Here is a 22,883-nt window from a genome sequence, read left to right on the forward strand (position 1 = left end):
GCAGTTGGGTACGGACAACACTGAGCCTTGGTAGGGCCAGGCATGTATACCCACCGAGCCTTGTTATGGCTGGGTATGTGAAACACCGAACCTCCATGGTCGGGTATGATATGTATACGATATGGATACGAGTATGATTAAATATGAATACAAATATGTATATGTATGTATTTACCCGAGTAAAGCATTAGAAACGGAAGGTCCTTACGAAAGACAAGTAAGTAGATATGATGAAGGTCACTAGAGGTACAAATGACTCTATTACCTCCTGATTCTCCCATCTTATGTTATTTCTTGTGCTGTCTATTATGCTTCTACTATGATGTTGATTATGCTTTACATACTCAGTACATTATTCGTATTGACGTACTTTTGTTTGTGGACGCTGCGTCATGCCCGCAGGTGGACAGAGAGACAGGCTTGATCTATAGGTTTCCTATTCAGTGACTACATACAGGAGCTCCATTTCATCCGGAGCTACAGCTTTTGGGTATTATTCTTTTGTGTACATACATATGGGCATGGCAGGGTCCTATCCCACCTATGTGATGTTACGTACTCTACTTAGAGGCTCGTATATAGATGCATATGGTTAGATGTCTTGTAGCCTTGTTGGCTCATATTTTGTATATCATTTTTATAACCTCGTCGGCTTGGGTATATGGATATGGGCATTATTATTGATGATGATATAAATGCGTTGTATCCCAATGAGATTAGCACTATTGAGGTATGTAAATTATGAGTAAGCCATGTGGCTCACCTAGATGTGAATGTGAGAGTACGTTAAGAGGTGCTCGGGTGGTAGCACCGTCATGGCCCTTCGGTTGGGTCGTGACAAAAGTGGTACACCCCTCGTCTTCGTAATAGTAGAACCTATGGTTTTCTAGCCGGGTATGCCCTTGGAATAGAGACCCGAGCTCGAGTTTAGAGATAGGAAGTGCCTTACCCCGTGTACAAGAGTACCAGTATGTGTTGCGGGTAATTTATAGAGTTAGAAGTTGAGCGAATCAAGTCGACGCGATCGGAAATGAACCAGAAAGATTTGCAGGACACCAGACATCGTCGACGGGTTGTCGACATGATCGACGGTCCGCCGACGTGCAGCGTCGATAGGATCCCGCAGCCATGCATTTGCAGCCGCACGTTGACGAACCTTCGACACGTCGACGGGCCGTCGACCCGCTTGTTAAACCGGACCGCTGTAGCCTTTTTGGCTTCCAAGTATAAATATGTGGGTCACGACTTCATTTCATATTTTCCTCCTTCCAAAAATTTGAAAACCCTAAAATATTCTCTTCCAATATTTTCCATCATATTAGTGAAGATTTGACAAGACCCGGACCCCGTAAACCCGAGATGGTGAAGTAGAAAGGTTGCTTCTAGGGTTTTTTCAAGTTGTGGAGTTTAGGGAGTTGAAGTTGAAGTGATTCTTGGGATTCTTGACCCCTCAAGGTATGTACATGATTTCTACCTTTGTATTTAAGTTGAGTATTAAGAGTTTTAGCGATTCTATGTAAAGAGGGGGTAGTTGTGAAAGTGGTAAGTTGATGAAAGATAAAATAGTAATTTAGGGTTATTTAAAGAGATGATTGGGAATGGATTTGAATATAGTTTGATATATAAGTGTTGTTATTGTTGTTATGGTTGGTATTAAGTGAATGAGGAGTTGAAGGGTTGTTAAGCTTATGAGAGAAATGTTGTCCATGATTCGTTAAGCTCTCTATGCATCTAAAGGAGGTTAGCAAGTGAAGTACATAGTCTAATGAAGGCCTATGTTATCTTAATTGTAGATTTACAAGTCGAGAAGTAGGAGTCGGACGATTTGATATACGTCAAGGTATGTTAAGGCTATCCCTTCCTTCTTTTGACATGATCCTATGATATGATCCAATAAGCGAGTAAGCGAGTCCATATTACTCTACCCTTAGAAGCATTAGAAGTATTTTGCTTTTTTGACATTCATGCACCCCGTTATGGTTATTCCTTCTGTTCATGGGTTCATTTTTATGTATACAGTTATTCATGCATTACATTCATTTATATATATGTATGTTGACCCGTGAACAGAAGGCGTTATATACGCAAGTATTATATGTATATAGGGTATGGAAAGGAGTAGGCGTTATATACGCATTACCACCTGATCAGCTGATGCACTATGATGATGATATGAGAATCAGGCTGCAAGTATCACAACAATGTATATGATGATGGCCGCAGAGAGGCCGATATGATATGAGAAATGAGACAGGTGTTATATACGCACATACACCAGGCGTTATATATGCACATATATACAGATGTATGACATTCATTGATAGGCATGAGCATACATATTATGCGCCCACAGAGGCATTGTCAGTTATACAGGTTTATGCAGATTCAGGCAGATGCTAGTTTATACAAGTACATGCATTCAGTTATTTTAGCTTATGAGTTCAGATCTCATCCATGGTTCTCATGTGTGTGTGTGTATATATATATATATATATATATATATATATATATATATGATGTTGCTCTTATGCTTTACATGCTCAATACATTATCCGTACTGACACCCCGCTGCTCGGGGGGCTGTGTTCATGCTCACAGGTATAGGGAGACAGACAGGTGGTCCAGCTCAGTAGGACCTCTGGATCTAGCAGTGGTCAGTACGCTCCATTCGATCCGGAGCTACAATCAGTTTTGGTATGCCCTTTTTGATATGTGTATGCATATGGGTATGACGGGGCCCTGTCCCACCCCTTCTACAGTTTTATCCAGTAGAGGTCTGTAGACAGTTGTATATAGTAGTCAGATGATGTAGCCTTATCGGCTTCTATCCTTTTGTGTACAGTATATGTAGCAGCCTAGCTGGCTTGCACTATTTTTCCGCATGTCATGTATATATATGCAGATTGTACAGAGTTCAGATGTGTCACGACCCAACCCCGTGGGCCGCGACTGGTGCCCTACTTAGGCACCCCAAACAAACTCACAACCAGATCGTCGTATAAAGACTCGTTCAAACTCAACATACGTTATCTGAACTGAAATGAACAACAGACGCCAGACACAAACATTTATCGAACACTTATCTTAAGCGGTCGCCCGTTCCGATTAGTCAAATAAAAACAAAATCAGAAAGATGGCGGGATATACGTCGCCCAAATGCACACACACACATCAGAAAGGGGGCGGAATATACATCGCCCAAATGCACATACACACATACAAACTCAGAGGCCGTCTTGGCCACAGTAGCGTACGGGCCGCTTAAGAACGCAAAACAGACTCACATACAAACACACCGGACCCACGACCCACAAATCTGACTACAGGCCTCTAAACAAAACAGAACATATGAACATATGACGGGACAGGGCCCCGCCGTACCCACACATCCACAATGTACCGAACACATACACAACAGAAGGTATGTACCAAAACTAGGCTCCGGATCAAGGGGAGCTCTCCAACACAGCAGAATGAGTAGCCTAAACTGGAGGACTACCCAAACGATCTTCTGTACCTGCGGGCATGAAACACAGCCCCCGAAGAAACGGGGGTCAGTACGGGAGAAGTACTGAGTATGTAAAGCAGAAGGTACAGAAATCACAAACACAACTGGAGTCAGAAGAAACAAACACGAACGTCAACGTAACAAAGCAAACCTGTGCGGAAGACAAACGTACAAATGCAAATCAAATCATGTATAGGGTTTAGGAACGTGGTCACCCCCGACGCTGGTGCCACAACACATCATAACTCCAGAAGTTTTCAAATCTCCGTACAGTCTCCAGACACATCATATCACACACACATCACATCATCAGAACATATCAAATGCCATATCACATCATAACTCCATGAACGGTAACCGGCCCTATGGCGAGGCCTCGGAAACCGTAACACATCATAACTCCCGAATATGTTATAGCACGCACGATCACAAAGTCGGCCCGGGTACCGACGAACGAAATCATAGCAGACAGCACGAACGGAGTAGTGCAGAAACCATATGCATATCAAAAGTAAATTAACGGACTCAACATATAGTTACGGATGAGCACATACCGACGCCAGAGGGCTCGGAGTAGGAATCAGATTGATCAAAATTTGTGTATAAAAGTTACGAAGTTCCAGACTGCCAGATTTTTAGAAAGCCGTTCATAGGTCATTTTCCGAAAATTTCACATTACTCGAAGTGCAAAACGCTCACTAACGGCATGGGAAGTTTCAAACGCACCATTGAGTCATAAACAAATGATCGCTGATCATAACGGACACAAGCGAACCAAACAAACCGAATAAGGGAAGCCTCAGGGCTTGCGGGCCCACCTCGGGTCAAATTGAGGCGGCGAACACGAATCACAGACTTTAGGCTCCCTAGAGCCATCTACGAAAGTTTCGGAGAGTTTCGGACACAACAGCAAAAGTTATGGAGGTTCGAACACTCTTCTAACCAAATACAACAAAAAGGGTTCAATTGCGCTGGATGAATAGTACCCAAACTTGAACCTAAATTTCCAAGAGCAGAGTTACCCCCGAGATTCCGACCTTAACCTAGTATGACTAGGACATGCCAAAAGAAGGATAGGTAGGCTTTACATACCTGGTTGGCGCCTTACGCTCGTCAAATCGCAATTCCCGTTTCGTCCGAAAACTGCAAATGGTCACTTTTACCAGTTACTATTCATGAGAGTTAACATTTTCATCTTTGGGGCTATACTTGGCTACCGAAATTTCGGCAGCACTTCCCCTATAAATCTAACACCCCCGAGACTTAGCTCGGCTCAAAATACAACAACAACAACAACCCAAACATCATTACACAATACAAACCACACTAGCTTCAAAATTTCACCTTAATACATAAGTTGGTAATCCTATATTCAAACTTCACAATTCCACTCATGTCCACATTATTGTATTCATTCATTCAAGATTATTCCACCACATAACATACAAGTTCCAACCCATATACAAAGTTTCTCAAAATCCATTACTTTCCCTATTTCATTCAAAACACCAAAAGTTACGACGAATATTCAAACTTGCGTCGTTTCATTCCAAATCCATCAACATTAATTATAACTCATATTTAAAGTCCTTAGTATCATAAATATACTATGATATACACAAATATACCAAAGGTATACACTTTCCGATAACGTCCGAAATCATTTCTAATGCCAACTCAATTCTTTAATCAATCATTTACAACATAAAGATCACAACAACACAACTAACAAGCTTAAACGAAATCAATTCACATGTCCTTCCACCCCATATAGCTCACGGCCAAACACACCCCTCACACACATACACGCCATGCACACACCCACCACACTTCCATAATCTTCATGCTAATCCAATCACTAACACATATATATCCACTTCATAACATAAAAACATAGAAATCTTACCTTGATCTTAAGATTCCGATTCGCCGCAAACGTCGCCCTTTCGTCAAACTAGTTGTACCACAACGAAGAGCACCTCGAACTCATCAATCATTCCAAAAGGAACTAGGCGTTTGGATTAGAAACAAAGCCAAGAATTTTTTTTTTCTCCAATGGGGTTCTCGGCCGAGAGCTATCTTGGCTCAAAGTTGAATTGTGATATATTTTCTTGATAATTCCAAAGGCTACTTAATATATATCCATTATAGAGAGTCATGTGCATAGCACATGACATTTAAAAGATGGGTTTGGGCCACCCCCAAAGACTTGGACCTCAATTTTGTATTGTCCAATCTTGGCCCAATGCATAAAACGTCCCATTTTGTAATTCCCGAAACTAATTTCTAAAATTCCGAATTTACCCTCGGCCTTCCCCGACGTCTTGACATTAATGATTCCATAACCAACATAGCCATATTCACCAAAATCAAAATACTTCCTCATAAGACACCAATCTCAATTATTTCTCGATTTTTCACTTACACGAAACACGGGACATAACAAGATGTTTCTCTCTTTATGAGATTAGTTGTGCCATTTATGGGCCTTTGATGTTCAGCATGATTCAGATATCGGTATAGGGGTGTTTGGCCGCTAGAGGTCAGACACCCGTCACGGCTCATCGGTTGGGTCGTGACAGAAGTGGTATCAGAGCAGTTCCGTCCTAGGGTTGTCTACATACCGTGTCTAGTAGAGTCTTGTTTATGGGAGTGTTTTTCACCACACTTATAAACAGGAGGCTACATGACATTTAGGATGATGTCATTCTTTCTCTCCTAGATTGTGCGATAGAGCCATGTGTTAGGCGTTCGCTTTCTGATGAATTGTAAGGAGTTGGTGTTGACAGATGGGACTAGTAGTTCGAGGGTTAAGACCTTGCTTGGCTTAGGTCCTCCAGAGTTTTCCGTGGTAAAGCAGAATATGGACCCTCAGGATTTCATCGATGGTATGCAGAGGACTTTGAGGCTTATACATGCGGATGAGGTCGAGTCCGTAGAGTTGGCTTCATATAGGCTGCGTGATATTGCAGTACAGTGGTATCAGACTTGGGATTTATCTAAGGGAGAGAATGCCCCTCCAGCTGTGTGGCGAGAGTTCTCAGATGCTTTTATCTGCCATTATTTGCCTCATGAGGTCAGGCGAGCCCGAGCAGATAGATTCTTACGTATTGAGCAGGGCAGTATGAGTCTCCAGGAGTATTGCATGTATTTTGATTCTATGGCCAGGTATGCTCCAGCCATGGTGGCTGAGATGGAGGATAGAGTTCATCGTTTTGTGGTTGGTCTAGGGCCACATTTGATTGATGCTTGTACTACTGCCGCATTACAGCCAAGCATGGATATCTCCCGTATACAAGCATATGCGCAGAATTTGGAGGATCGCAAGCGCCAGAGGAGGACAGATCATGGTCGTGACTGGGGCCATGGTAAGAGGTCCAGATCTTTTGATAGCGGGTGTGAGTTTAGCGGAGGACAGAGACAGCAGCATCCCCAATATCCTTTCCATTCAGCAGGGAGTGCATCTCCACGATTTCCAGGTCTGAGATTTGACCGGTCTCCTTATTCCGGAGTATGCCAGAGTTCTAGAGCATTAGGCTCTCAGTACAGACCAGAGTCAGGCTAGATGAGACCCCCTTTGCCGCAATATGCCCAGTGTAGCAAGTTGCACGCCGGTCAGTGTCGACTGGGATCAGACGGTTGTTATGCTTGTGGCTAGCTAGGCCACAGGGTGAGGGAGTGCCCGATGAGAATTGGTACAGGTATGGTTCAGCCTACAGGGTCTGTGGCTCGAGCACGGTCCTCAGCACCGCGTAAATGCATTGGCTGGTGGACAGGACCGCGAGATGTCTTCTAATGTTGTTACAGGTATATTATCGGTTTCCTCCCATGATGTTTATTCACTAATTGTCCCAGGTTCCACTTTATCATATGTTACACCATTTGTTGCTGGCAAGTTTGGGATAGAGCCCGATGTGATCAAACCTTTTGAGGTGTCTACACCAGTCAGTAATCCGGTTATAGCTAGGCGAGTATATCGGGACTGTGTTGTTATGGTTTGTGACCGCCACACCGTATGAGATTTTATTGAGTTAGATATGATTGATTTTGATGTTATTATGAGCATGGACTGGTTGGATTCTTGTTATGCTAATGTTGACTGTAGAACAAAGATGGTTTGATTTCAGTTCCCAGGCGAACCCGTCTTAGAGTGGAAGGGCAATGCTGCTTCGCCTAGAGATAGGCTTATTTCCTACCTTAAGGCAGAGAAGATGATTAGAAAAGGGTATATTTTTCATTTAGTTCTAGTTCAAGATGTGCAAGCAGAGTCGCCGACTCTTCAGTCTGTTCCTGTGGTTAATGAGTTCCCAGAAGTGTTTCCAGATGAGCTTCTAGGCATTCTTCCAGAGACGGAGATTGATTTTGCTATTGATCTATTGCAAGATACTCAGCCAATATTTATTCCCCCTTATAGGATGGCACCTGCGGAGTTGAAGGAATTAAAGGTGCAGTTGAAAGATTTACTTCAGAAGGGATTTATTAGGCCTCGTAAATCATCGTGGGGAGCCCCAGTGTTATTTGTGAGGAAGAAGGATGGTTCCTTGCGAGTGTGTATTGATTATAGGCAATTTAATAAAGTGACTGTAAAGAATAAGTATCCGCTTCCGAGGATTGATGATTTATTTGATCAGTTGCAAGGCGCCAAGTATTTCTCGAAGATAGACTTGAGGTTAGGATACCACCAGGCTAGAGTGAAGGAAGAAGACATTCCGAAGACGGTATTCCGGACTAGGTATGGCCACTATGAGTTTCGTGTTATGTCGTTCGGGCTAACTATGCCTCAGCCGTATTCATGGATTTGATGAATTGTGTTTTCAGGCCCTTTCTAGATTTGTTCGTGATTGTGTTTATAGATGATACTTTGGTTTATTTGCCGTCAAAGGCTAATCATGCATAACATCTGCGGACAGTGCTTGGAATTCTTCGAGGTAAAGAGTGGTATGCCAAGTTTTCTAAGTGTGAGTTCTGGTTGAACTCTGTGGCTTTTATAGGTCACATTATTTCAGAGGAAGGCGTTAGAGTGGATGCCCAAAAGATTGAGGCACTGAAGAATTGGCCAAGGCCCACGGCACCAATGGAGATACGTAGTTTCTTGGGCTTGGCAGGTGACTATAGAAGGTTTGTAGAAGGATTTTCCTCTCTTTCAGCCCGATTGACCAAATTGACTTAGAAATCAACTAAGTTCCAATGGACAGATGCTTGTGAGCAGAGTTTTTAGACGTTGAAGGATAAGCTAACTTCAGCACCAGTTTTGACTCTTCCAGAGGGAGCAAATGGCTATGTGGTATATTATGATGCTTCAGGTGTTGGATTGGGCTGTGTATTGATGCAGCACGGTAAGGTTGCCGCTTATGCTTCTAGACAATTGAAGAAGAACGAGAAGAATTATCCAACCCATGATCTGGAGTTAGCGGCAGAGATTTATGCCTTGAAGATATGGAGGCACTACTTATACAGTGTCCATGTTAATATCTATACTGATCATAAGAGTCTCCAGTACATCGTTACGCAGAAGGATTTGAACTTCCGTCAGAGGCGATTGTTGGAGAGGTTAAAAGATTATGATGTGGATATTCTGTATCATCCCGGGAAGGCTAATGTAGTAGCCAATGACCTCAGTCATAAATCTATGGGTAGCTTTTCATACGTGCCGCCAGAGAAAAGAGAAATGGTCCGTAAGGTTCATCGATTAGCTAGCCTCGGAGTTCGATTGATAGATTCAGGTGATGCAGGGGTTACTGTTCTAGACATAGCGGTATCATCCTTGGTAGTTGAGATAAAAGAGCGTCAGTATGAAGATCCTGCTCTAGTTCATTACTGAGATACAACACCTCAGAAAGAAAAGACACCTTTTGTGATCACAGGTGATGGAGTACTCAGATATCGAGGTAGGTTATGTGTTCCTAATGTTACAGGGCTCCGTCAGCAGATTATGGGGGAGGCACATTACTCCCATTATTCTATTCATCCAGGCTCAACAAAGATGTACCATGATCTTAAGGAAGTTTATTGGTGGGATGGTATGAAAAGAGATATAGCAGAATTTGTCGCTCAGTGTTCAAATTGTCAGCAGGTCAAAATAGAACACCAGAAGCCTGGAGGTCTATTGCAAGCTAGGAGGTGTGTTGCAAGCTATGGATATCCCGACATGGAAGTGGGAGGTAATTAATATGGACTTTATTACTGGGTTGCCCCGTACTCAGCGGAAGTGTAATTCGATATGGGCCATAGTTGATAGGCTCACAAAGTTAGCTCACTTTCTGCCTATCAGAACTACTTATGCAGTCGAGAATTATGCAAAGCTTTACTTGAAGGAGATTGTACGACTTCATGGTGTTCCCTCAGCCATTATTTCAGATAGGGGAGCACAGTTTACGGCCAGGTTTTGGAAGTCTTTTCAATAGGGATTGGGGACTCAGGTGATTCTTAGCACCGCATTCCACCCACAAATAGATGGGCAAGCAGAGCGTACTATACAGACCCTTGAGGATATGCGCAGAGTTACTGTGCTTGACTTTCAGGGCAGTTGGGAGGATCATTTGCCTCTTATCGACACTACAAAAAAAAATAGCGTTTAGTGACGGACGTATTCCGTCACTAATCAGCATATATCTGTTGCTAAATATGTGTTGCGACGGATTAGCGACGGAATGTCGTCTGTTACAATTTTGCGCGTTGCTAACCTATTAGCGACGGAAAAATGAAATCCATGGCAAACTTAGCGACAGAGTAGCGACGTATGAAATCCGTTCCACATTATAGCAACGGATTATTTTGTTGCTATTGTTATGAATTCCGTGACTAATTTCATATTTCATTTCGTCGTTTTAGTAAATTAGTGAAGAAAACCATTGTCGCTAATCCGTCGCAAAATATTTGAATTATTTGTGCCTGCATTTAATGACAATACAATGTTTGTCGCAGTCTGTAGCCTACTGTTTTCCCTCTAGCAACGACCAAAATCCGTCGCAAATCTGTCACAAATATTTTTCTTCCGATTTTTTATTTTATTTTAAATACACCTGTTGAAACATACTAAATACAAAGTAATAAATACCCTTAAAAATAACTGACATTCACATAAAATAATATTTATAAAAAAGATTCAAAATAGATAGCGAAATCCTAATCGTTAAGTCCAAAACACTGACAACACCAAGCTATCAACTACCAAAAGAACCCACACATCCATCAAGTATTGTTAGTGCATAATTTTGTTCTTTCCAACAAAAAGCAGATAACTTTGTGCTTGAGATCCAAGACCATATATTCTTCTCTTCCTTGTTCCCCAGTAGCTTCGTAATATGCTTCACATTGATCAATATCAGACTGAGACTGTGATTTTTCCCGTAATATTTCTTGATATCTTTCCTGTAATAAGTAGTGAAATTAAAACATCAAGAATACTAACCATTCAATTTTACCAAATAAAAAGAGAAATGAATTCCAAAGATAAGGGAGCAGATATTTATCCATTTTTCGTTGGAATTGAAGTCTCATGATGACCAACAAAAAAGAGTTTCATACAACTTGGATATAAATGATCATATACACTGTCTCTAAACACAGTCTATAAACTGTACGAGTTTATACATAAAACACATCTCTGCGTTTATTTGTCTACTGCAGTGTGAATAATTTTACTTAAGTCAAAAGGAAAAGCTGGTTGGTCCCTTTATAAGACACAAATGATGAACTTATGGTCCACATGTCTACCAAAACGAAAAGGACATCCCCTAGCCACAAACTTTTTGACAATATATCACCTCAATTTAGGGGTGGGAGTTCGGTTCTTCGGTTCAGTTTTCTCATACTTCGGTTCGACTATTTCGGTTTTGGTGTTTTGAAAGTGGACACCGAACACCGAACCAAACTAATTCGGTTCGGTTCTTTCGGTTTCGGTTTTTTGAATTTTGGTTCGGTTCGGTTTTGGTTTTCTCAATTCGGTGTTTTCAATTCAGGCTTTCAGCAGCAGCAACATCACACTTTACAAATCACAAAAAGGAATGAAAAAACAGACTATTATTTCTCTGACAAAAGTTCCTACTGAAATCTTGGAAAACAGAGGAAGAGATCTCAAACATATACTGAATAAAATAACTATCAAGCTAATACATACCACTGTGATGCAACATTGACAATGATAAGGACCTTTTTCTTGTAAATGCTGAGATCAACATCATTACCCTTGGCATCCTGCAAAAATTAAAAGAGCTTTAGCCATCCGATATCTTATCACGGTTACAGCTTAAGCCGTATAATCCTGACAAAGAACTACTCTCAATCAATAATGTTTCATTACTTATCAACATCAAAACAGACTTGAAACCAAAACTTTAGACTATAAAGAAACTAAAACAAGCCCCACAAAATGCATATATCACAAGTTAATTGGCTGCTAGCACTAAGCTAATACCATACACCACAAGTTTACACCTTCTGCTCATCTTTTCCTTTCTGTTTTACTGGTAAGTTTAATCAATTGCATTAATAGCACTTAGATGGTTGGAAAATGTATACAATACACTATGCTTGTGTTGTTCAACCACATCCATTTTAACAAAATATCCCAACTATCTACACGTCATAGCTAGAACCCTTTACACCAAAACTATAAGTGACATGGAGAAAAGTATCCAAATGTTCAAGTATAAGAAAGGTATGATTTCCAGTGACCCTATTTCATAATTCATTAGTTTTGAATTTTATCTACTTATAGCTTCAATATCTTCTTCTGCCAAAGCTTGATAAACTCTAGATCTGCTCATAGGATTAATGCTCCCAAGCAAACTTGAATAACTTAGCTTGCTGGTGTTTTTTGCGTCCTTTAGTATGCAATCAGGGGGTTGCCCCTGCATAAAAATTTAAATTGTATTCAATGGGAGAAGTTACTAGCTTAAAACACTAATACAAGGCAGAACTTAAAAAACAAAAAGGCAAAAGGAACCGAAGCACATGCATGTATATGAAGAATTAGTTGGCCATACAGCAATCCATAAAGAAACACAATGCAAATCACATGAGAGATGTGAACAAAGATTTAATAAATGCAAGGGAGGTGTAACTGGAATTATAGTGCCAATGGGCATGAAGTAAGTAGAATTATTCTACATTCACATCACATGTATTATTTTATTCTAAAACAATGTAAAAGTGACACTAATATAGCAGTGAAGCGGTAACCTTTCTTTCCAATCTCAAAGAAAAATCAGCATATATCTTGTTAAGGATGTAAATTTCAGATGAAAGTATCAGTTACTAGTTTATTTGAGTTGGTTAAGTTCTTCCATATTTTGAGTTCTAAGAAATTTCTATGCTATCTTAACATATTTTCTCCCTAGCTACTCCAAAAATAACTTGAAACAATAACTTTTTACCTTTTAAAGAATCGGACCATGAGTTGACAGAGGAATGTGAAATATGGAAGATATTAGCAAAATAACGGCTACAACACTAGATCTATCCATATTCACACACCAACTACTGCACCAATATTTTTAAAAAGTTTGGAGGCAAGGTTACTTGGGATTTTCTTTTCCGCAGATAATTCCTGTGATCTTCATGCTAAAATCTATAATTTTTTGAGTTGTAGAATATTTACCAGTAGAATATAGTTTTAGTAATCTGTAGTCTTCAGTCATATGGACTTGTTAAGGTTCAATCCTCCCCCTCTCAACATATGTTAGTACATTAGTTTTCAAGAGTCAATAACAAATGTGTTTATAAAGATCAGTAGAAATCAACACAATTGACAGTATTGGAGGTAGAATGATTAATTATTTACATTTTACTTTTTGGTTCTTGACTAGTCCTATCCTTTTACTCTTAAAAGGGTTTTCTAATAAAAAAAAAAACTGAACAAGACAAGTGAATGAAAGTAATCCTAATGAAGAAATCAAATAAAAACACTGAACAAGAAGCATTCCATTAGTCTAATCATGTCAATTGATAGACTTACACGTACGTTAGAAGGAACTGACTATATACAAATTAATAATAGCAAGACGATAGCTAGCAAAAGTAGAAATCACGTAATAGCTTATAACGTACACAAAACTCTCTAGTTTGACACCCAAACATGGAAGTACATCTAGCTAACAAGAGTACAAGACTAAAATATTATGCATTGTGGGACAAAATCTCACCTAATACACTAACAAAATTACCAAATTGACAGTGACAACAACAATATTTGGAACATATCTCCAACAAAACAGAGCACAATTTTAAGGAAGATATAAATTTGATAGTGAGCGTAAGAGCTGACAATGGCACAGGCGAGTGACTTAGAACCAAGTAAAAAGCAGAAGCAGCAACACTTACTAAGAGAACTATTACTTCCTAATATGAGTTTCTCTACCATTTATTTTTCTACAAGCTAACAAGATCTGTATAACTATGATATACAAGTTCATCTTCATTCTCAAATACTGACTAGATGAAGTGCTTCTACACCAGCTATATGCACTCTAAGCTCTTTATACCCTGACCATGTTATGCAGTATGTTCCTCATAATTAAGTAGGTACTTGGAGACTATTTGTTAAAATATCAATTCATCCCACCTAGTATTTATGGTTATGCACTAAAATAAGGTGCCAAAAGGCAGATCTAAAACACGTTCTGCGAGTTCTAATTGCTTGTGGCTAGAATTATGGATACACATAGTGAAAAATAATTAATTTATACATATAACAAGATACACACTCATTTCATGTAAGAGCCTATCAAAGATGACCTGTGTTTTGTGCATATGACTGCATCCAGGATGTAGGGTCTCAAAGACTTCTAATGCTTCACAAAATCATAAAATGTGAATAAAACTAATTCCTATTTCTCTATAGTCTAGAACTAAGACTATCATAAAACTTATAGAGCTTTTAAAATATAAAATAAGTTCGAGTCTTGGAGGATTTGCAAAAGGAAATAACTGTATAGATTTTCTGGCTCTGAGATGACCTTAGGGTTTGGGTAACTCTGTCACAATCTTCGGCTCCATTACATCACCTGCATTTACAAATCGAACAATTAAAAAAAATCCACATAAAACTCTTAGTTTTCAAGCTCAAAAATTTAACTTACCTGAAATTTCATCCTTCTTAATTGCATTTTCTTCTGGATCGAGTTACTCGGTCCAATCAGTTCTCTTGGAACTTCCATGACTTTGATTCTGCTCTAGAATATTTAGGGTTTCACACCCACACGAACAGTGTCACAGAAGGGTGAGAAGATGTCGAAAACCCTACCTGAGACTGTCAACGAAATAATTGAATCTAATTTATCGAGGGGTTAGGGAGGAGAAAAATCTCCAGCCTTGCCTTTCTGAATTGATGAGGGGAAATTTTAGGGAGGGAAGTCAATTTTTTACCCTAAAAGCAATATGGAGGGAATATTAAATTTTGCTGAAAATTTTATCAGATTATGGCACACTTATAAAGTGTTGCCTTTATAATTATAAATATAACACGCTTAAATGCGTAGCTATACATGTAACCAAGTGTTGCCCATAGTTTTATGATTTGGCAACACTTATTAAGCATAATCTATATTATCTAAGGGCACATTTTTGGAGTGTTGCCTAATATTTCGCAGCCAAAAGGTTTATATAAAGGCCATACCTTAAAAGCGTGGCCGTAGCTAGTTTTGGCAACACTTTTAAAGTGTGGTCTGGAATTAGCGTGGCCTTATGCCAAATTTATTGTAGTGATTTAATGTCAGAAAACACAAAGAATGAGATAAAGAAGAAAGAAACTGCCCATAAAACATAGAAAAATCAAAACATACCTTTCTTTTAGATAAAAGATGCAGTAGAAGAAGAGAAAAACAAAATAGAAACCCTAGATTCACATTATTTTGATCTATGTTGTGCGCTCTCTCTCTATGTTAGCAATTTCGCATAGTCTCTCTCTATATCTGTGTTGGGTGTGTTTGAAGTGAAATGAAATAAATGTTTACCCTAGGATATATCTTTTTTTTTTAACACTTAACGACGGAATAGCGACGGATTTTATATTCCGTCGCTAAATAATACATTGATTTATTTTAATGATTAATATTGCGACAAACGTTTTCGTTGCTAGAAATATATATTTTTTTCGAGAAAAATTAAAAGGCCTAGCGACGGATTTTTCGTTGCTGAATCCGTCGCTACATAAAAATAAAATTTGTCGCGCCTCTTCTGTTGCTAAATCTGTAGTGAAATTTAAGCCGCCAAAATTTTGTGCTAATCATTAGTGACGAAACTCAGTTTTCGTTGCTAATCCGTCGCTATATAATGAGATAAAATTTTAGTTGCTTTTCTCGCGACAAAATGAGCAATCCGTAGCTAATCCGTCGTTAATTAGCGACAAAATATGGTTTGTCGCTAATATTCCGTCACTAAACACTGATTTTTTAGTAGTGCGAGTTCGCATATAACAACAGTTACCATTCCAGTATTCAAATGGCTCCTTATGTGGCCTTATATAGGCGGAGGTGTAGATCGCCCATAGGATGGTTTGATGTTGGGGAGAATCAGTTGCTAGGGCCAGACTTAATTCAGCAAGCAGTTGATAACGTGAAAGTGATTAGAGAGAGGTTGCTAACAACCCAGAGCCGACAGAAATCCTATGCGGATAATCGGCGACGTAAGCTAGAGTTCAAGATAGGCGACTAGGTGTTCCTAAAAGTTTTGCCTATGAAGGGAGTGATGAGGTTATGTATGAAGGGTAAGTTGAGCCCTCGATATATTGGGCCATATAAGATCATTCGTGTAGTGGGTATAGTGGCATATGAACTAGAATTGCCTTCTGAGTTAGAATCAGTACATCCAGTATTTCATGTATCAATGCTTCGTAAGTGTATCGGAGACCCTTCAAGAGTTTTACCAGTGAATGATATCTAGGTGACCGAGCAGTTATCGTACGAAGAGGTTCCAGTGGCTATATTGGACAGGCAGGTCCGTCAGTTGCGAACTAAGGATATAGCCTCCGTTAAAGTCTTGTGGAGGAATAAGAATGTCGAAGAAGTGACTTGGGAAGCGGAAAAAGCGATGAAGATTAAGTACCCGCATTTGTTCCCAGCAGTACAGGAGGTGAAGTCGGAGGCATCACTTCCCCAGGTATTGTTTTCATTTCAATTATCGTGATTTGGTCGTGTGAGGCCATAGTATTATGTGTTGTAGTGTGTGGCCCTGTGTGGCATTATTTTGGGTTGCTGTGTGCAGGGCGGATTGGTATAAGTACGGGGGAAACTCTGCCGAAATTTTTATAACCCAGGATTGTTCGAACACCCGAGGACGGATGTTCCAAATGGGGGGAGAATGTTACACCCCTCGTCTTCGTAGTAGTAGAACCTATGGTTTCCTAGCCGGGTATGCCCTTGGAATAGAGACCCGAGCCCTAGTTTGGAGATAGGAAGTGCCTTACCCCGTGTACAAGAGTACCAGTATGTGTTGCGGGTAATTTACAGAGTTAGAAGTTGAGCGAATCAAGTCGACGCGATCGGAACTGAACCAGAAAGATTTGCAGGACACCAGACATCGTCGACGGGTTGTCGACATGATCGACGGTCCGCCGACGTGCGGCGTCGATAGGATCCCGCAGCCATGCATTTGCAGCCGCAGGTTGACGAACCTTCGACACGTCGACGGGCCGTCGACCCGCTTGTTAAACCGGACCGCTGTAGCCTTTTTGGCTTCCAAGTATAAATATGTGGGTCACGACTTGATTTCATATTTTCCTCCTTCCAAAAATTTGAAAACCCTAAAATATTCTCTTCCAATATTTTCCATCATATTAGTGAAGATTTGACAAGACCCGGACCCCGTAAACCCGAGATGGCGAAGTATAAAGGTTGTTTCTAGGGTTTTTTCAAGTTGTGGAGTTTAGGGAGTTGAAGTTGAAGTGATTCTTGGGATTCTTGACCCCTCAAGGTATGTAAATGATTTCTACCTTTGTATTTAAGTTGAGTATTAAGAGTTTTAGCGATTCTATGTAAAGAGGGGGTAGTTGTGAAAGTGGTAAGTTGATGAAAGATAAAATAGTAATTTAGGGTTATTTAAAGAGATGATTGGGAATGGATTTGAATATATTTTGATATATAAGTGTTGTTATTGTTGTTATGGTTGGTATTAAGTGAATGAGGAGTTGAAGGGTTGTTAAGCTTATGAGAGAAATGTTGTCCATGATTCGTTAAGCTCTCTATGCATCTAAAGGAGGTTAGCAAGTGAAGTACATAGTCTAATGAAGGCCTATGTTATCTTAATTGTAGATTTACAAGTCGAGAAGAAGGAGTCGGACGATTTGATATACGTCAAGGTATGTTAAGGCTATCCATTCCTTCTTTTGACATGATCCTATGATATGATCCAATAAGCGAGTAAGCGAGTCCATATTACTCTACTCTTAGAAGCATTAGAAGTATTTCGATTTTTTGACATTCATGCACCCCGTTATGGTTATTCCTTCTGTTCATGGGTTTAGTTTTATGTATACAGTTATTCATGCATTACATTCATTTATATATATGTATGTTGACCCGTGAACAGAAGGCGTTATATACGCAAGTATTATATGTATACGGGGTATGGAAAGGAGTAGGCGTTATATACGCATTATCACCTGATCAGCTGGTGCACTATGATGACGATATGAGAATCGGGCTGCAAGTATCGCAGCAATGTATATGATGATGGCCGTAGAGAGGCCGATATGATATGAGAAAAGAGACAGGCGTTATATACGCGTATACACCAGGCGTTATATATGCACATATATACAGATGTATTACCTTAATTGATAGGCATGAGCATGCATATTATGCGCCCACAGAGGCATTGTCAGTTATACAGGTTTATGCAGATTCAGGCAGATACTAGTTCATACAAGTACATACATTCAGTTATTTCAGCTTATGAGTTCAGATCTGATCCATATTTATATGGATGTTGCTCTTATGCTTTACATGCTCAGTACATTATCCGTACTGACTCCCCCTTGCTCGGGGGGCTGCGTTCATGTCCGCAGGTATAGGGAGACAGACAGGTGGTCCAGCTCAGTAGGACCTCTAGATCTAGCAGTGGCCAGTACGCTCTATTCGATCCGGAGCTATAGTCAGTTTTTGGTATGTCCCTTTTGAGATGTGTATGCATATGGGTATGACGGGGCCCTGTCCCGTCCCTTCTACAGTTTTATCCTAGTAGAGGTCTGTAGACAGTTGTATATAGTAGTCAGATGATGTAGCCCTGTCGGTTTCTATTCTTTTGTGTACAATATATGTAGCAGCCTAGCTGGTTTACACTGTTTTTCCGCATGTCGTGTATATATATGCAGATTGTACAGAGTTCAGATGTTTCTCTCTTTATGAGATTAGTTGTGCCATTTATGGGCCTTTGATGTTCAGCATGATTCAAATATGAGTATACGAGTGTTTGGCTGCTAGAGGTCAGACTCCCGTCATGGCTCATCGGCTGGGTCGTGACAAGAAGCTGAATTTGATAAGTGCTTATACCTATTACAAATGCTTCTAGGAAAGCTGGAACGGTACAAATTAGTAAACAATCCTAATACAAGATTCTAGACTTGAAGACTTTAAGACATTACTCAACGAAACAAGTTAGTCAATCTTGTCCTTCGTATTAGGTCGTACACTCACAAATACTACTTTTACTTTATTTACTCAGGTTCTGATTTTCTCTCTGTACAAGTGCGTGACTTTCTTCCAAAGAGGACTTGCATATGTATAGCCTTGGATGAGTAGTAATTCGGCTGAACACAAACACCTACTTGATAAAGCCCAAGTGGAGAGATAGTGTTTGCGTTGATTTCAACCTCTTGCTTGTCACACAGCTTCATAATGCACCTTAAGAGATTGAAGTTTATCTCAGATAATTCTTTCAAAGACTCTGATATCTTGTCCGCCTATTCCTTATCTTGATATCTTTTAATTCAAGAGTTCTACTCATAGCAGGACTATGAGATCAAACATGTTCATGGAAATTCATTCACCCCGTCCATTCATTTTGTCTCGCATATGAATCTGAGATGGAACATGTTTATAGACCTGGTTCAGTCACCTTGTTCACTCACTTTGTCAATCGTCAAAACATATAAGTGTCAACAAATTTCCCCTTTTCAATGATGACAAAACCTGTTCCTAATGCCTTCTGTGTTACCTGTTCCAAACATTTCTCAGCCTAGAGAATGAACCACTAAGATGAACTAGGTTAGTATAGTTGGGTTATAAACATTACATAGTATACATATTCCCCCTTTTGGCATCATAAAAAAAGTTTCTTCATTTTAGTGAAAGATCAATTGAAGATCTGTCAATATAGAACTAATGGCCACTGGGGCTATCACATATACAAACATAATAGAAACAATAGCTTAATTTATATCTTCTTGAATATTTTAGTCACACAAAATAGGCACACAAATATAAGAGAAGCAAACGGTTTCCTTTAAGCATATATTGTAGCACCAAACCATAGTCAATTAAAAACAAATAGATAGGCCAATTAGCAACAAAAGAATAGGATATAATTCATTAAAACCAGGACCTAGGGACCACCATGAAAGGTAAGCTAAGGGAGACTAAGAGGAAGGCTTGGAAGTCGAAGAAGAATCTTTGGTGAGGGCTTTGACCAAGTCTTATATAGTCTTGGTGTTATCTAATCTCTCCTTGTCCAGTGCATCTTGCAGACTTAGAATCTGAGCAGAAAGATATTTTTTTTTCTCACAACCGTGTACTTGACATGCAGCAGATCCATGTTATATTGATGCTTATCCTTTAGCTCTACACTTTTAGCATCCTTGGCTGCAAGTTGGTCTTTCAGATTCTGTAACTTAGCATTATCCTTATCAGGTGGACCTGGTTCCTCAACTTTCTCCAGTGCCCCAATGACATCCTTTGAAGTCTGATACTGCCAGACTTTAACTGACACTTGGAAGTGATCAAAGATGTTAGCCAACCAAAACCCATATGCCAGTCTATGACCTTGTTCTCCTACTGAATGATCTTGTATATATGCTGAATCATGAGGCTAGATAATTGATTTGAACATCAGTGTTGAGGAGTTCCATCACAGCTATGTCCAAAAAGTTTGCCTCGGCTTTCCCTATTTTTCTAGGCAAAACCATACGATGCAACATTTCAAAGTAGAGTTGATATAACTTGGGCATCTCCCTCTTTTGCACCCTCATATGCTGCCTAATAGATAGGTTGTTGGAGAGCTTTCTTTTGATGCCACTCATTTTTCATATACTTTGCCCAACCTACAGAGGCACATACAGAGTTTCACCCAAAATTTAGGCATCTATAGTAAACTTAACTCCAGCACAGTACTAGTGAGTTTCTCTCCAGTGATAGTAGCATTAACATAAAACCCATTAACCTATTTTTTTCATAACATTGTCTTCTTTTCCCTTGGAAGAAATAGTCACCTCACTCTTGGAAATCAAGCCTTTCTAAAAATGTACCTATCTCTGGGCCCCCATGTCCAGCGACTACCCCCCCCCCCCCCCCCTCAGCATATTCTGTCATTTGATCATAAGGATCCTTTGAGAGTTAAGATATTTCATATCATCTGAGTCAAAGTAATTTTGAATGTCCTCAAAGTCATCATGTTCATACTCAGATGATTCAATCTTCTCACTCCAGTCTCATCCCTCAACTGATACTTGGACATCCTCTTGGATGAAATAGGTATGCATACCTGTTTCTTTACAGCAGTTGGCTTTGTTTTTGGTGTGGCAACAACCTTGATATGTTTTCCCTCTCTTTATCTGCAGTCTCCTCTGTAGATTCCACTATTAGCGCTAAAGCAAGCGTAACAGCTCTAATTTTGGGAACTATATGCCTTTTTCTAGCTAGCATTGGCTTTTTCAGCTCTTCCTCAACTTTTCTCTTTTGACCCCTAGTGTGAGGGGTTTTGGGCAGTGCTGAAGAACCTCCTGCCTTGGCTACTTCATCATCAGGCCTTGGAACAGGCTCACCAGATGCTCCTTTAGTGGAAGCACTCTCACCTGGATTAGGTTGAGAAACTTGTTCCATTGGAATATTTTCATCCACTGTTGGAATAGGTTCCTTAATTTGTTCCATGGGCACATGAGTATCAACAATTGAAGATCCTTCCCGAGCACCAATTAAGGGTTCAAGATCTTGAACTATCTCGGTTGTCTCCACATTACCCCAACCCATATTTCCCAGCACATCTGGTACTTCCTCTTACATGAATTTTAAAATTTCCCATGAGTCTCCTACTGTTTCAGCCCTATCAACACTACCTATAAAACTAACCCTTTCTTCTACCATATCATACTTAGCAAGTGAACTTGGTTTGTCTACTCAGTTTTCCATTTGTTTCCCCTGACAATGTGCTCTACTAATTTGCTCCACAATTTTCTCAGTTTCAGCCATCAACTCCTCAATAGAGTTCACCATATAAGCAACTCCCAACTCACTTACCACAATAATATTTGGAACAAGAATTGGAGTTAACTGTTAAAGAGGGCCCGTATAGTACACTCCTTGTAACTCAGATATTTTTCATACTAGACTTTTAGTTTCTTCTCCGTGTACGTCAAAGAGACCACCGAGAATATCCAGAACATCAGAATGACTAGAGAAATACACTAGGGTTGGGTCAAATTCAGAGTCATTAGAGCTAATGGGTTCATCTATATAGTCAGCTCTGGCTTTGATTTTCATTGGGGTTTGATTATGGGGGTTAGTAGTGGGTACGTTACCAATGGATATATATATATATATATATATATATATATATATATATATATATATATATATATATATATATATATATATATATATATATATATATATATGTTAAATGGTTAAGAGCTGTAACAACTTGTACCTTCAAACTCAGCCTGGTGCATCATTCAAGAGTTAGAAAACTAAGAAGGGGAGTGTTAGGATTAAAATCCATTTCAGTTCAACAATCAACGTTTTACGCCAAGTTATACGGACCATAAATGGTTTACAGGCCGTAGATTGCACCGTAAATAAACCCTAAAAATCCAGCTTACTGCTAAGAATTTACGGTGGGTTTTACGTTCCGTACAACTTTCACAGACCGTATTTTGTACTATAAAATGTTCTACAGACTATGATTTTTACTATAAGAAGGGAGGAGAAAATCGAAGCCATTGGAATTTGACATTTGAGTTACGGTCACCTTTTACGGACCATAAAATGACCGTTGTACTGAACATTATAAATTTTCTATTTTCAAACTCTGATGTTGTTTTTCATTCTCTCCAAGGCCTAGAACGAAGTTCTTCTCCTCTGCTTATCCTTCTACACCAAGGTAAGCCTATTCCCAGTAATTCTAAGTGTTTCTAATATCCACACATGGGTTCTAGCAAAAATTCATT

This window comes from Lycium barbarum, chromosome 10, assembly GCF_019175385.1.
Source record: "Lycium barbarum isolate Lr01 chromosome 10, ASM1917538v2, whole genome shotgun sequence".
Lineage (NCBI taxonomy): Eukaryota > Viridiplantae > Streptophyta > Magnoliopsida > Solanales > Solanaceae > Lycium > Lycium barbarum.